This window comes from Cupressus sempervirens, chromosome 7 (assembly GCF_028749045.1).
Source record: "Cupressus sempervirens isolate cs-2001-9-10 chromosome 7, ASM2874904v1, whole genome shotgun sequence".
NCBI classification, from domain to species: domain Eukaryota; kingdom Viridiplantae; phylum Streptophyta; class Pinopsida; order Cupressales; family Cupressaceae; genus Cupressus; species Cupressus sempervirens.
Genome location: NC_143124.1, coordinates 771,617,398 through 771,633,334, shown reverse-complemented (window position 1 = coordinate 771,633,334; position 15,937 = coordinate 771,617,398).

Sequence of the window (15,937 nt, the reverse complement as noted above, 5' to 3'; positions counted from 1 at the left end):
CTTTTTTTAGGTATCAATTTGGATTTTGATGGATCTATTGATAGTGGTTTATTAACAAAAGATATGTCTTTTATTTGTCCATATTTTTTATATTACAGATCATAAATTGATCTATTTGTTATAATTCTAATAGATCCATTCACTTCATTTTATGAATTTAGTTTTACTAAAAATATTCTTAAACTATAGTTCTTTTTATCCACCTCTATCGATATAAAATTTCCTAGTGTTGAACCTCATCTTACTAGAGTTTGGGAGTGCAATATTTCCATTGGAATGTTTTTGACAATTAACCATTTTTGGAATATGAGATGTTGAATTGATGCCTTAGAGAAATTTTGTATCCATTTAATAAAATTATTCAAAAAACCTTTAAAGAAGCACAGAGGAGCTAACATAATTTTTTTTCTAACTAGTTTAGTCTTACAATGAATGTATGTTAATCTATGAGATAGTGGAAGTATACTTACCTCTTCTAGTTTGAATGTTTGAAACCAGCCCCTAGTATTTCTTCTCTACATTTTGGAGCATCTGAATATGCATAAAACCCTTTCTTTTGATACTCACACCATTTTTCTTCCATAATATCATTATTGATGATAATGGTATTTCTAGATTCTATTTTGTTAAAACTTGAGGCAACCTAGCTAGGGTTTTGGTGTGTTGATATAGGGTTTTTTTTTAGTGAAGAGGGATATATAGCTTAAGAAAAATGTGTATGGGTTTAGGTCTATCAATTAGTTATTTAATAATGGTTTTATGATTGGTCCTAAAAAGGTTTAGTAGAGCCAGATTTATATTGGATTTCTAGTGGAAAGATAAAGAGGTCCTTCATAGTTTAGGGTTTATACGTATAGGTATATTATCAGCTTAGAAAATTACTTCAGCCATTTGGTGGTCCATATCAGGTTTATGACAGTGTCTAGATCTTTTTGCTAGAGAAGATGGATGGAAGTTGAGAAAGCATCAAAGTGAAGAATGCCTAATCTAATCTTGATAATTCAAGGTTTTTTGTGAAACAAACTTTTTACCTTGATTATTTTTGGTAGTCTACACTTGGATATTTGAGCTAGATTTGTTGTAGTGCCTACCCCTAGTTTGTATTTTTGCTATCATTGTCCAACTCTTTTAGGGCTAGTTTTATGTTGATGATTAATAGTGGCATTGTTTTGAGATTATCAAATATTGTTTCATATTTAATTTATTATATGATGAGATTAATTGGTACTTTATAGTTCATGTATGTATGATGATTATTTTAGTGTTTGCAGTTGTTGATGATGATTAGTTAGTTGATTTATTATCATATGTGTTTTCTTATGGATACTTACCCCATCCTTACATGTATATGGTGTGCATGCTTGTTCTTTTATTGTATGGTGTTTCTGATGTGGTTAAGGAAGGGAGTCATAGTCTGTAGTGCCTCTCCCATTTGACTTCTGTAAGTCATCCTAATGGATGCAACCTTGCTAATTTTTTTTGTGATGGATCATGATTGTGACCCTGAGTGGTCTACACTATCGAGGTGTTTGGATTTATATTTTTGTATCAGTTGCTTTATTTATGCTTTTGACTAATCTATGAGATTATGATGTAATTTTTGGTTCATTGAGGTTTGTGCTAGTGGTTACCAGGATCGATGTGGTATCATGAGGTTGTTCTGTGATTACCTTGGGATGTGTGCAGAGATTGCACTATGTACCATTACCATGCTACACTGGACTAGGTTCCTGTAGCAGTGGTTAGTCATGTTTATGACTATGCTTGTTTATGTGTTTTAAATGCCTTTTTAATGCAGAGTAATCAATCATTATTAAATGCTTAAGTAATTAGAATGGATTGTTCTTGTTGGATTATTTGGTTATGTGCTGCAGACATTTACCTTGTTATATTTTTGATTAGAGAGATATTTGTTACTCATGTTATGTTCACATTTGAGAGGACCTGAGGGTCAGATGTTCACTTTGATTTCAGTATCATAGATTTTAGACTACTATGTTGTTTAGTTAATCATATTGCATGGTGATGCCATTTTGAGATGACAGTGTGTTTTATGATGATATCTGGTTATCTGGTATTTGGACATACCTCTGATTTTGTTATGTGATGGAATTAATGCTATGGTTATTTACTTCATTCCTGCATTGTTATTCTTTATGCAAACGTGAGTGATGTAAATAGATTATTTTAATATAATTAATTAAATGGTTAAATTAGGAGATTTAATGCAGTATTGCTTCAGCTATGTTATTATATGCAATTGCACTTGATCATGTTATTTAGTGTGCAGGATTTATATCCCTGGCAGTGGCACATGGAGTTAGTGATTCAGCCATTCATATTTTATCAATGTCATCCTTATATGGTCGACGTATCTTTAATTAAATGTTTAATTTAAACCTTTTGGTGATTATTAAATCCAAACTTATTTGCATTATGTGATTACACCAGTAAGCGTGTTTGTGCATTTAGAGGTTCGCATTGTCGCAAAAGTTATTAAGGAGATTTTTGTGTTTTTGGGTTTTCAGGCTTTTTAATTGATTTATTTTAATTTCTGGCAACTTTGCCATAGATGAATTCCTATTTATAGGAATAGCTTGTTTTCGTTTGGGTGGATTCAGGGTTTAACTAGATTGGCTGGTTAAATGCCCTAATCGATTATTCACCTGAAAAGTGAATAAGTATCCAAAGAGGAATTTAATTCCTCATTTCTCACTTTCAAATTGGAAAGTTGGAGAGTAAAATCCAAAATCCTCTTTATGAGGATTTACTGTTTTGTTCGTTGTGGGAGCTACGGGCGTGAGATCATCACGAGGTTGGGCTCATTGGATCCAGCTCGAGGAAACCTTGGATTGCCACAATTTTCAGCTACTTCTGTGAGATATTTATTTTATGGTTCAGATTCCCATTTTGCCCTTTTGGCTATGAGGTAGGGCTTTCCCGTTTTATTGCTTTTGCTCCATTTCTTCTTCCGTTTTTGGTAGTTGTTTGTTTGGAGGTTGAGAACTAGTGTTCCCCTCTATTTTTGTATGTTAGTTCTACCCGGTTGGGTGGGTATGAACATTTCCTTATTTTTTGGGATGAGGGTTTGAAGTTTTGCACTATTATGCTAGCCATTTTTGCATACGGTGTCCGATTCCATTTATTTTTGGATTTTTGGGGTTTTTGAACACAAAGGCCAAATGGGTTTTAATTTTGAAGTTTTTTTCAAAATTTGGGATTTTTACCTCGTTTTGTGTGCTGCCCTATTTTCTCGAGTTTTCTTGGCACAATATGGGTCGTGGACTTGGATGATCTGTTTGGATATCAGTTAGACCACTTTTGCACTTTTATGTTGCATTGGGATGCGTGTTGCATCCGTACTCCCGACATTGTGTTCAGTTGAGTGATTTTATACCTGTTATGGTTTTCTTTTGGGCCTTTGCCTTATTTCATGGACATTGGGATTCGTGTAGAATCCATACTCTCGGATTGAGGCCGGTTGAGTAAGTTCATGACTTTTGGTTTTGTTACATCATTGGGATTCATGTAGAATCCATACTCTCGGATTGAGGTCGGTTGAGTGATTTCATGATGTATGATTTTATTAGCTTTGGGATTCATGTAGAATCCATCCTTCTTGTGTTGCTTTCAGTTGGGTGTTTTCTTTGCATTGTGTTCTCATTCCTGTCCTTGTGTTATGATCTTCGTGATGGTGGTGCGCCACACACGAGTACGTGTGCGTACATTTGTTGGGTGACTTGCGAGGCCCGATCTTCTATGGATTTGCCAGAAGTTATGATCATTGGGGTTGGGATGGGAGTATGCATGCCCACTGACACTTGTCATAGGATGAGCATGGGTAGGGTATGGTAGCATGTGGAGGGGGCTTCTATCCTGTAACTTGGTGACTACTTCCTGGTTGGCAGAGGAAGTTTTATATAAGTGATAATTAAATTAAAACTTTGGGTGGTAATAAATACAAGATAATTAAAATGTGTGGGTTGTGTGCCTTCCGTCGTGAAGAGTAGCTGTCCTAGGTTGTGTGCCTTCTGTTGAGAAGAGTAGCTACCTATACTAGCTTGGGCTTGTCGATGCCAAGAGACTCTCCATGATGTCAGCCCCTACTTAGTAGCCTATTGAGTGTCTGACCAGGACCTGTACTCCTTGCATTGTCTTAGGTTCTTGGTTCAGCCATCATACTATCTGGCGTGAGTGTTAGCCTTGGATGTTGTGCTTTATGTGTGTTTGTGGTTGGATCATTATCTCCATTAGCACGGCGGGTGTGGACCTATGGGTGCCATGTGGTTGGGAGGCGTAGCTACCTTCACCACTGCTAGGGATCGGTGTACAGAGACGATCTTTGTCCTAGTGCGACCGTTGCTAGATGTTTTCACTTGGTACTTCAGGTTCCGGAGTATGCTTTCTTATGATTTATGCTTTCATTGGGATGCTTGTATATCATGTTTAGATGATGTTATTTTATTTGACGCATTCCTTTATTATGATGTTTAGCATATGATTAGATGATGTTATTTGATTTAGTAGTATATCTATTGCTTACTACTATTTAGCATGTGATAGGCGATGTTATCTACTATAGGATTATCTTATGCATTATCACTAGCATGTTAGATTTTCTTATGCTGTTATTATGCATGTTTTAATAGTGACATCCCTATTACGATAGTCTTGACGATTTAGTCGGTGGCTTGGGATGTTACACGCAGGGGATGGCTAGGACCCACAATGGTCCTATGATGCTATTGATGGTTGGGATGAACCGCGTACTTAGTTTGGTTGTCTTGTTCCTGAGATGCATTTCTGTACATTGCGATGTTGCTTTTGTTCTCTGCAATGCTTATTTTCAGTGTGTTCTTTGCTGTTATAGTTTAGATGGTTTGGTGTTCTTCATTCTGTGTTGTTCTTGCACTCGAGTGTTCATTCCTCGAACCTTTGTGGATTCGGTACTCCTCGGTGTGGAGGTTCTTTTGTTGGTTTTTCCCCATTTTTGAGTTCTGGAAGTGTTTTTACTTTCTATGGGTGACATTTGTTCAGCATTGTGCGACACTGATAAAGTATCGCATGCCCATAGAAAGAATGGCATACGATACTATAAAGTGTCGCATGCATTACTGGTGAAGTGTCGTATGACACTGGAAGAGTGTCACACGGCTTTATGAGAAATGTCGCATGATACTTTTCCAGTATCGCACGCCTTCTTGAGAAGTGTTGCACGCAGTAAGGGAGAAGTGTCGCCCTCCCTTAGTGAGAAGTGTCGCACGCCTTTTGGTTAAAACTTGCACGTGCCAACAACAGGAACTTTTTGTAGTGTTCTGATCTTTTTGAGAGTTGATCTGGATACCCTTTTGGGCATTCTTCAAGCCTATGTTGTTGCATTTTGAATTCAGGAGGTTTCTTTTGAAATTCAATTTTTGAGTTTCTATTGTAGTCCTTCAGGGTTTAAAATATATCTTTTAAGTATAAATTGATGTATATTTAATTCCTTATACTTAAGATATATTTTAATATATGCAAAAAATCGTTTGAGATAGGTTTCAGACCTCTTGGAGATAAGTTATGGATTCTAAGAAATTTTAGGGCTTCAAAAATCTAGACTTAGCCAATTTTTAGGGCTTCAGGATTTCAGGCTTAGCCAACTTTCAGGATTCTGCATTTTACCCTAGCTTGGTGTTTTGTTGATGAGTGGTCATTTCTTGTGCCCTCATCTTGTTGTGGTGGTTGTTGGCTTTTGTTTGGGTGTGTAAGTTGGGTAGTGGCGTTCGGAGATTCGTTGGTTGCTGGGATTGTGTTGAAGTCTTCCGTTGCGATCTTTGTGATCCTTATATGATGTTGTCTTGTGCATTAATACTTGTAAAAAAAAAAAATCTTGGCTTGATTTGAATCCTTGCTTCCAAGGATCTCCGGGCGAGGCATTACATAGTCACCTACTAGTTGAGATCTACACGATGCACCACTTCTTGCCATTACATGTTTAGCTTAGCATATATATATTGTATGTACATGCATGGTTTTTTGCAGGTTGTAGGTACCGGGTATCGACTTTCTTGAATTGCTAGGATGAGCGTACCCTATCGCATTATCTCAATGGTAAGAGAGGGGAGATAAATTCTCAAGTCCAAATCCCAACCCTTTAAGCCATTTGTCCTAATTGGAAATTAGGACAAGTATCTGAGTTGAGTACCCTCTAAATGCATTAGATGACGTAATTCATAATATTAACCATTTTTGGTTTGATTTTGTATGTGTTTTGTTATAGTGGGTTTTTCGTATTTTATTTTATGAGTCTTTGGTGTATTTTCTATTAATTAAGCCTAATTAAAAGATTTAATTAACGGTTTAATTTAATGGAAAATTAATATGGTATTTTAATATTTATTTTATTTAATTAATTAAATAAAAAGAATAAATTTGAAGATAAAAGTTATAATTCTAAAGTTGGAATGTGACAATATTTATTTTAGCAACTAAGTTTCAAAAATAAATTTAAAAGTGGAAAATATATTAAAATTATTAAAAGATTCTAGATTGCATGATGTGTGCATGTGATTAAAATATAAATATATTAAGATAAAACAAGTGGAGTTATTAAAGTGAGTGCATAAGATTTAAAAATTAATAAATTAAATTGGAAAAGAGTAAAGTGAATATTAAATTAATTAATGTGCATTATTTTAATATTCATTCAATTAGGAGTACGCGAACTCTCGTGAGTTGTCATGTTGACAACATAAGATTTTGCACTCTAATTATGCACATGTTGTCAACAACACAGGAGTTAGCGCACAAATTAAGCACATGGTGTCTACAACCTTATGACACATCTAAAAGGTTGGAAAAGACTCATGCTTAGTTGTCAACACCTTCTGGTTGTTTCTAGAGACATTCTACGTCCTTCCTGAGAGTTCTTTATATTCAGGCACTCTTAGAAGCTTAGGGAGAGTGTTTGGAGCATGTTTTAGAGGACTCGGGAACATTGGAGAAGGAAGGAGCTTGCTCTACGGATTCTGAGGAGAAGTGTTTTAGCATTAGTGTCCAGGTAGACACTTGTTATTTTGCCTATGTTATTTTTGCTTGTTGCAGTTCTTGTCTTTTGAATGCTTTCTAAGAATTTTATGTGTTGAATATCTTGATTGTATGCATTTTGTCATGGGTAGTTAAAATTCTATTTGAGAGAACCTTATATGTGTAGATCTGAGGAAACTATGGGACTAGGGTTTTTAGATGTATTTGGACAAACCCATTTTAAGAAATTAATGGGTAAATTTAGAGAACCATTATTTTAAAGAAAAATTCTTAATTTAAAGAATTAGAAAGCCCTTTTTGTTTAAAAGTTATATATGTGTTCTCTTTTTAAATATATAAAATCTGCACATACATACATATATATATATATATATATATATATATATATATATGTATGTATATATATATATGTATGTATATGTATATATATATGTATGTATGTATGTATGTATGTATGTATGTATATACATATATGTATATATATATGTATATATATATATACATATACGTACATACATATATATATACATATATACATATATGTATATATTTGTTTAAAGTCGCAGTGGAAGAAATCTATTAAAATATGAATTGCACATTTGATAAACGTTTTATGAAAAATGTTATATAAAAAAGAATATAATCATATATATATACATATATATATATATATATGTGTATATATATATATATATACATATATATATATATGTGTATATATATATATATATATATATATATATATATATATATATATATATATATATATAAAGGGGGGGGATTTTACCTCACCTGTACCTTCGTCATAAATCTGTCAGCAGTCTGTGCCTCCTCTCGCAGGTACTGTGACTGCCATCGTAGGCCCTACGATAGAGGCAGGCTGCATGGCCTTTTTAATAAGTGGACAACGATTCAATTAGTATATTTTATATATATTGCGCAGTAAGTATGTATATTGTGCTTTATTTGATATATGTGACACATTTTTTTAATAATTTGATTCTTATAATAACATAATTAAATATTATACATTTTATTATTAATAATTATTAATATTTATTAATTATTATATATTAATAATTTATAATTATTAATTGTTATATAATTTGTTAATGAAGTTTTAAATTATCATTTTATTAACAATGTGTTGATGATAAGTTCTATATTGTTATTTTAGAATATTTTAATGATATTTATCAAGTTTTATTGTTAGTTTAAATGCATAGTAAATTATTAACTAGTTTAATTAAATCTAATTTAATTGAGATTAGCTAATAATTGAAGGAAATCAATCCATTTATAATGATAATGAGTCTTAATGAATTCGGAATAAAATCCACTGAGGGATCATTGGTTATAGTGATTAAGTGATTTCATTTGTCTTAGTAATATTTAATTAAGGTATTATTAAAATGGTTTAGAATTTTTGACTATGAATTATATATCTTATTAATTAATTTAATTAAATGTTATTTAATTAAGACTAATTAATAAGGGAAGTTGTTTAATTTAAGTTCTAAAATTATTATTATAATATTGATTTAATGGAGTCCAGATGAATTTCTTGAAAATCATAGAGCATTATTTTAATAATTTAAATAATAGATGATTACTCATCCTTTTATTGTTTCTAGAGAAATTGAATTAAATACTAAGGAAATTTTAGTAATAATAAGGATGGTTTTGTTAAGTCTTATCCTAATGACTCGTATAATGGGGAATATTTCTTAAAGAAGTTATAGTGACATTGTTGTTAGCAAAATAATGGAGAATCTACTATCGTAGATTTATTTTAATATAACTTGTTATTAGTTATTAAATTATTATTAATTCAAATGTTAATGAAATGGAATATAGTTGATTGTTAATCAAATGGGGTTTAACTGAATGATTATTGATAATACCGGTGTTAGGGAAATTGTAAATTAATTAATTGAAAATTGATAAGTTTTATTCTAATGATTTGAATAATGGAAGTAGTTCTTGGAATCAATGGGGTTTTATTTAATTGTTAGTAACACTAGTTATGGTAAACTATTGTGAGTGATATTATTGAAAGTCAAAGGAAATGAGTTCAATGGTTTAAATAAGTACATAATTATCCTCTGATTATTTTAGAAAAAAATTTAAAAATAATGAAGGCATAATACTATGTTTTATTCGAAAAGATAAACGGGTTGACTTGTAGGTCAAATGATAAATCTTATATACTTGAAGTATACTTGCAAATAGAAACTAAAACCTCCATACTTAATTCAACTATGTGATTTTAGCAAACCAAAACATGTGCTTGCATTTTGTGTTTTCTCTATGTATCTTGTTTTGGGCTTTTGGGTTGACTAGTGTTGACCAATTATAGGATGTCTACCAGAGGCTCGGGAGTTATGATTGTGATGTCATGATGATATCTTTTAATCTTGATTCTTTATAAACCCAACCATGGTAATGTGATGGTATGCTCTATGAGATGTTTGTATTTACTAATTGTTATTGCTCATTAGTCTTCTTGAGTGAAGCTGAGTTATATGTATCTGAGACACTTGACTTAACCATTTTTGAGTCATCAATTAGTTATCCTTGGATTACTTTCTAGTCGCCATGATGGGATTGAAATGTAGATTTATTTCTTGATGATGTCATGTTGTGACATTTTTTGACTCAACCATTTATTGGAGTCTTCGATCAGTATGATTTTGAGATATATTTTGGTTATTAAGAACCAATGGATACTTTTGATTATTAGTGATACTTTCAGTTGCCAATAGAGAATTGTTGTGGTCATGATTATCTATGGATGCTTTTCATGTGCTCATGGAGATTTAATGCTCTTATTATGGATTATTCTTTTGGTATTTTCCAGTCACTTGTATATGACTATGGTGATTTTGTGATTTATGATTCCATGAGCTTAGGGTAGGTTATCTACTTGTAGTTTCAGGAAGTGGCTTGCAATCGTGGTCGAGGCCCTAAGTGGCTACCAAGGTAACTCATTGTAAGTTGTTTTAATAAGTGAAAACATTTGCACAAAATGGAGATTAAATGAACCTAATAAGATAATTGTATGTTCTCGCCCATGCCTCAAGTGCTAGTACAGACTAGGATGGGAGTAGAGAGAATGCTTGGTTGCGACCTTGCATTTCGTAGTATTCCTCATCAGTATGAGAGGATACTAGTGACTGCATAGGGATCACTAGGGGGATGAGATCTATTGAGAGACTGCCAGGGTAACTCTAGCGTGATCCGTGTGATGACATTTTCTCTCTTGCATAGTAGGTTTCCTACATGTCTTTGTTGTGCCTCTAGGATTAGATGTCAGTTTTGTGATTGGAACCTTTGAGTTAGTATACTTTTAGGATTTCTAGACTTAGAGAGTATTTATGCTATGTGATTTTGATAACCTATTTGGGACTTGAGATTATCTCCTCAGTGCGGTGGGAGTGGACCATTTAGGTTCCACGCGGTCAAGTGGTAGTGCTTTCTCACTCTTACCATATGAGATCCATTTGAGACACTATGGCTGATGCATTCTTTGTTGGCATCTATCTTCATTTTATTCATGGATTATGATGGTGGACATGTATCCTTACATTGATTATTTGCATATGTTAGATGATGTTATCTTATGCTTTATTTTGCATATTAGATTACTTTCTGTATATGATGTAGTATGTTTTTAGGAGTGACATTCCTATTTGATAATATTGATGATCTCTTCAGTGATTTGAAATGTTACGCACAGAGGGATGGCTAGGATCCATGATGGTCTAATGATGCTATTTATGGTTGGGAGGAACCGTGCACTTAGTTAGTTATGTTTGTAATTTATGGTTATCTTTTAAGATGGATGTTATATCTTTATGATGATAATGTATCATGTATGATATGTGGTTTCATTTATGTTATTACATCATAGACTAGAATTAGTAGGATGATGTACTTTATTTACATTGATGTATATTCTTTTAAGCCTTTTAGACCCTGTGACATGTACAATGGATGATTGAGCAATCTGAATTGTAATTACTAAAAGGACACTTGTATATTGTTTAAATATGTTGGGTGTACCATTATTATTTCATGAGGATGTGATGTTAGATAAATAGATAAATTAGATGTGATTCAATGTTAAGGGATCCTTGAAGAATGTAACCTGTTATGTTATGTTATGTTTACTTTCAATTGAATGTGTGTTATTGCTTTCGCTACTATGTTGTGAATGGTTTTACTTTCATGTTTAAAAAAAAAAAAATGCTACCAAACTTAGTGAAATTTTAGGTTAAATCTTTGGATCCCTTGGCGGGGTATTACATTTGGTATCAGAGTCTGAGTTTCAACATTGGGAGCTCTGGGTATATTGGAATGCTATTAGTGTCAATTAGTTGAATAAAATGAAAACTTTGAACTATCATGTTTATCTCTTTCAAACTAAAAACTTGAAACTAGGTGAACTGAAACATAACTTAAAACTGTTACTTGCATATTTTTCATACTTCAAAACTTAGCTTTCAAAACTAAAAATTCTACTTAAACCTAAATAAGGGAAAAACTGAAATTTGAAACTCATTCTAGTTGCAAAACATGTATCTTTTATCTATGTTGTAAGGTAGTATGCCCTTGATTATCTTTGCAAGCATTAAGTTGCTCTTGTTTAGAATGTATTAGGGGATCTATTTTAGTAGTTGTTAAAAGAATGAATGTTGGATTGATATGGTTTTTGATTTATCATTAAACCATAATCATATTGCTCTAAGTGTGTTGTAGTGTCACTAGTGGAATCATATTTCTCTACAGGGGGAAAGTGTTCAATGGGACCCGCATAGTGAGTATCTTAGTTTTTCAATTCTTGTAGGCTTCCAAGAGTAAGCCTAATTCTAGGGGGGGTGGATGTAGTGCCTACCCCTAGTTTGCATTTTTTCTATCATTGTCAAACTCTTTTAGGGCTAGTTTTATGTTGATGATTAATAGTGGCATTGTTTTGAGATTATCAGATATTGTTTCAGATTTAGTTTATTATATGATAAGATTACTTGGTACTTTATAGTTCATCTATGTATGATGATTATTTCAATGTTTGTAGTTGTTGATGATGATTAGTTAGTTGATTTATTATCATATATGTTTTCTTATGGATACTTACCGCATACTTGCATGTGTATGGTGTGCTTGCTTGTTCTTTTATTGTATGGCATTTCTGATGTGGTTAAGGAAGGAAGTCGTAGTCACCTGCTAGTCGGGATCTACACGATGCACCACTTTTTGCCATTGCCTGTTTAGCTTAGGATATATATATTGTATGTACATGCATGGTTTTTATGCAAGTTGCAAGTATCGGGTATTGACTTCCCTGAATTGCCAGGATGAGCATACCCTATCACATTATCTCAATGGTAAGAGAGGGGAGATAAATTCTCAAGTCCAAATCCCATCCCTTTAAGCCATTTGTCCTAATTAGAAATTAGGACAAGCATCTGAGTTGAGTACCCTCTAAATGCATTAGATGACATAATTCATGATATTAACCCTTTTTGGTTTAATTGTGTATGTGTTTTGTCATAGTGGGTTTTTCGTATTTTATTTTATGAGTCTTTGGTGTATTTTCTATTAATTAGGCCTAATTAAAATATTTAATTAATGGTTTAATTTAATGGAAAATTAATATGGTATTTTAATATTTATTTTATTTAATTAATTTTGAAATTAATTAAATAAAAAGAATAAATTTGAAGATAAAAGTTATAATTCTAAAGTTGGAATGTGACAATATTTATTTTAGCAATTAAGTTTTGAAAATTAATTTAAAAGTGGAAAAGATATTAAAATTATTAAAATATAAATATATTAAGATAAAACAAGTGGAGTTATTAAAGTGAGTGCATAAGATTTAAAAATTAATAAATTAAATTAGAAAAGAGTAAAGTGAATATTAAATTAATTAATGTGCATTATTTTAATACTCATTCACTTAGGAGTACGCGAACTCTCATGAGTTGTCATGTTGACAACATAGGAGTTTGCACTCTAATTATGCACATGTTGTCAACAACACAAGAGTTAGCGCACAAATTAAGCACATGGTGTCTACAACCCTATGACTCATCTAGAAGGTTGGAAAAGACTCATGCTCAGTTGTCAACACCTTCTGGTTGTTTCTAGAGACATTCTAGGTGCTTCTTGAGAGTTCTTTATGTTCAAGCACTCCTAAAAGCTTAGGGAGAGCATTTGAAGCATGTTTTGGAGGACTTGGGAACATTGGAGAAGGAAGGAGCTTACTCTATGAATTTTGAGGAGAAGTGTTTTAGCATCAGTGTCCAGGTAGACACTTGTGATTTCGCCTATGTTATTTTAGCTTCTTGCACTTCTTGTCTTCTTCGTGTCTTCTGAATGCTTTCTGAGGATTTCATGTGTTGAATATCTTGATTGTATGCATCTTGTCATGGGTAGTTAAAATTCTATTTGGGTGAGCCTTATATGCGTAGATCTGAGGAAACTATGGGGCTAGGGTTTTCAGATGTATTTAGACAAACCTATTTTAAGGAATTAATGGGTAAATTTAGAGAACCATTATTTTAAAAGAAAATTCTTAATTTAAAGAATTAGAAAGCCTTTTTTGTTTAAAAGTTATATATGTGTTCTCTTTTTAAATATATAAAATCTGCACATACATACATACATACATACATATCTATATGTTTATTAAAAATTGCAATAATGTTTGATAGCAAATTGCATGTATACATATATACATATATGTATATATTTGTTTAAAATTGCAGTGGAAGAAATCTATTAAAATTTGAATTGCGCATTTGATAAACATTTTATGAAAAACGTTATATAAAAATAGAATATAATCGTATATATATATGGTGGGAAGGGGGGGGGGATTTTACCCCACCCATACCCTCGTCATAAATCTATCAAAAATTCGTGCCTAATGTTGCAGGTACTGCGACTACCGTCGTAGACCCTATGACAGAGGCAGGCTGCACGACCTTTTTAATAAGTGGGCAACTATTCAATTAGTATATTTTCTATATATTGTGCAGTAAGTATGTATGTTGTGTTTTATTTGATATATGTGACACGTTTTTTTTATAATTCGATTCTCATAATAACATAATTAAATATTATATATTTTATTATTAATATTTATTAATTATTATATATTAATAATTATTAATTATTAATTGTTATATAATTTGTCAATGAAGTTTTAAATTATCATTTTATTAATAATGTGTTGATGATAAGTTCTATATTGTTATTTTAGAATATTTTAATAATATTTATCAAGTTTTATTGTTAGTTTAAATGCATAGTAAATTATTAACTAATTTAATTAAGATTATTTAATAATTGAAGGAAATTAATTCATTTATAATGATAATGAGTCTTAATGAATTCAGAATAAAATCCATCAAGGGATCATTAGTTATATTGATTAAGTGATTTTATTTGTCTTAGTAATATTTAATTAAGGTATTATTAAAATGGTTTAGAATTTTTGACTATGAATTATATATCTTATTAATTAATTTAATTAAATGTTATTTAATTAAGACTAATTAATAAGGGAAGTTGTTTAATTTAAGTTCTAAAATTATTATTATAATATTGATTTAATGGAGTCAAGATGAATTTCTTGAAAATCATAGAGCATTATTTTAATAATTTAAATAATAGATGATTACTCATCCTTTTATTGTTTCTAGAGAAATTGAATTAAATACTAAGAAAATTTTAGTAATAGTACAAATGGTTTTGTTAAGTCTTATCCTAATGACTCATATAATGGGGAATGTTTCTTAAACAAGTTATAGTGACATTGTTGTTAGCAAAATAATGGAGAATCTGCTATCGTAGATTTATTTTAATATAACTTGTTATTAATTATTAAATTATTATTAATTGAAATGTTAATGAAATGGAATATAGTTGATTGTTAATCAAATGGGGTTTAACTGAATGATTATCGATAATACCAGTGTTAGGAAAATTGTAAATTAATTGATTGGAAATTGATAAGTTTTATTCTAACAATTTGAATAATGGAAGTAGTTCTTGGAATCAATGGGGTTTTATTTAATTGTTAGTAACACTAGCTATGGTAAACTATTGTGAGTGATATTATTGAAAGTCAAAAGAAATGAGTTCAATGGTTTAAATAAGTAAATAAATATCCTCTGATTATTTTAGAAATTTGTTATAAAATAATGAAGGCATAATACTATGTTTTATTTGAAAAGATAAATGGGTTGACTTGTAGGTAAAATGATAAATCTTATATACCTGAAGTATACTTGGAAACAGAAGCTGAAACCTCCACACTTAATTCAACTACATGATTTTCGCAAACTAAAACATGTGCTTGCATTTTTTATTTTCTCTATGCTTCTTGTTTTGGGCTTTTGGGTTGACTAGTGTTGACCAATTATAGGACGTCTACCAGAGGCTCAGGGGTTATGATTGTGATGTCATGATGATGTCTTTTGATCTTAATTCTTTATAAACCCAACCATGGTAATGTGATGGTATGCTCTATGAGATGTTTGTATTTACTGGTTATTATTGCTCATCAGTCTTCTTGAGTGAAACTGAGTTATATGTATCTGAGACACTTGATTTAACCATTTTTGAGTCATCGATTAGTTATCCTTGGATTACTTTTTAGTCACCATGATGGGACTAAAATGTTGATTTATTTCTTGATGATGTCATGTTGTGACATGTTTTGACTCAACCATTTTTTGGAGTCTTCGATCAGTATGATTTTGAGATATATTTTGGTTATTGAGAACCAATGGATAATTTTGATTATTAGTGATACCTTCAATTTCCAATAGAGAATTGTTGTGGTCATGATTATCTATGGATGCTTTTCATGTGCTCATGGAGATTTAATGCTCTTATT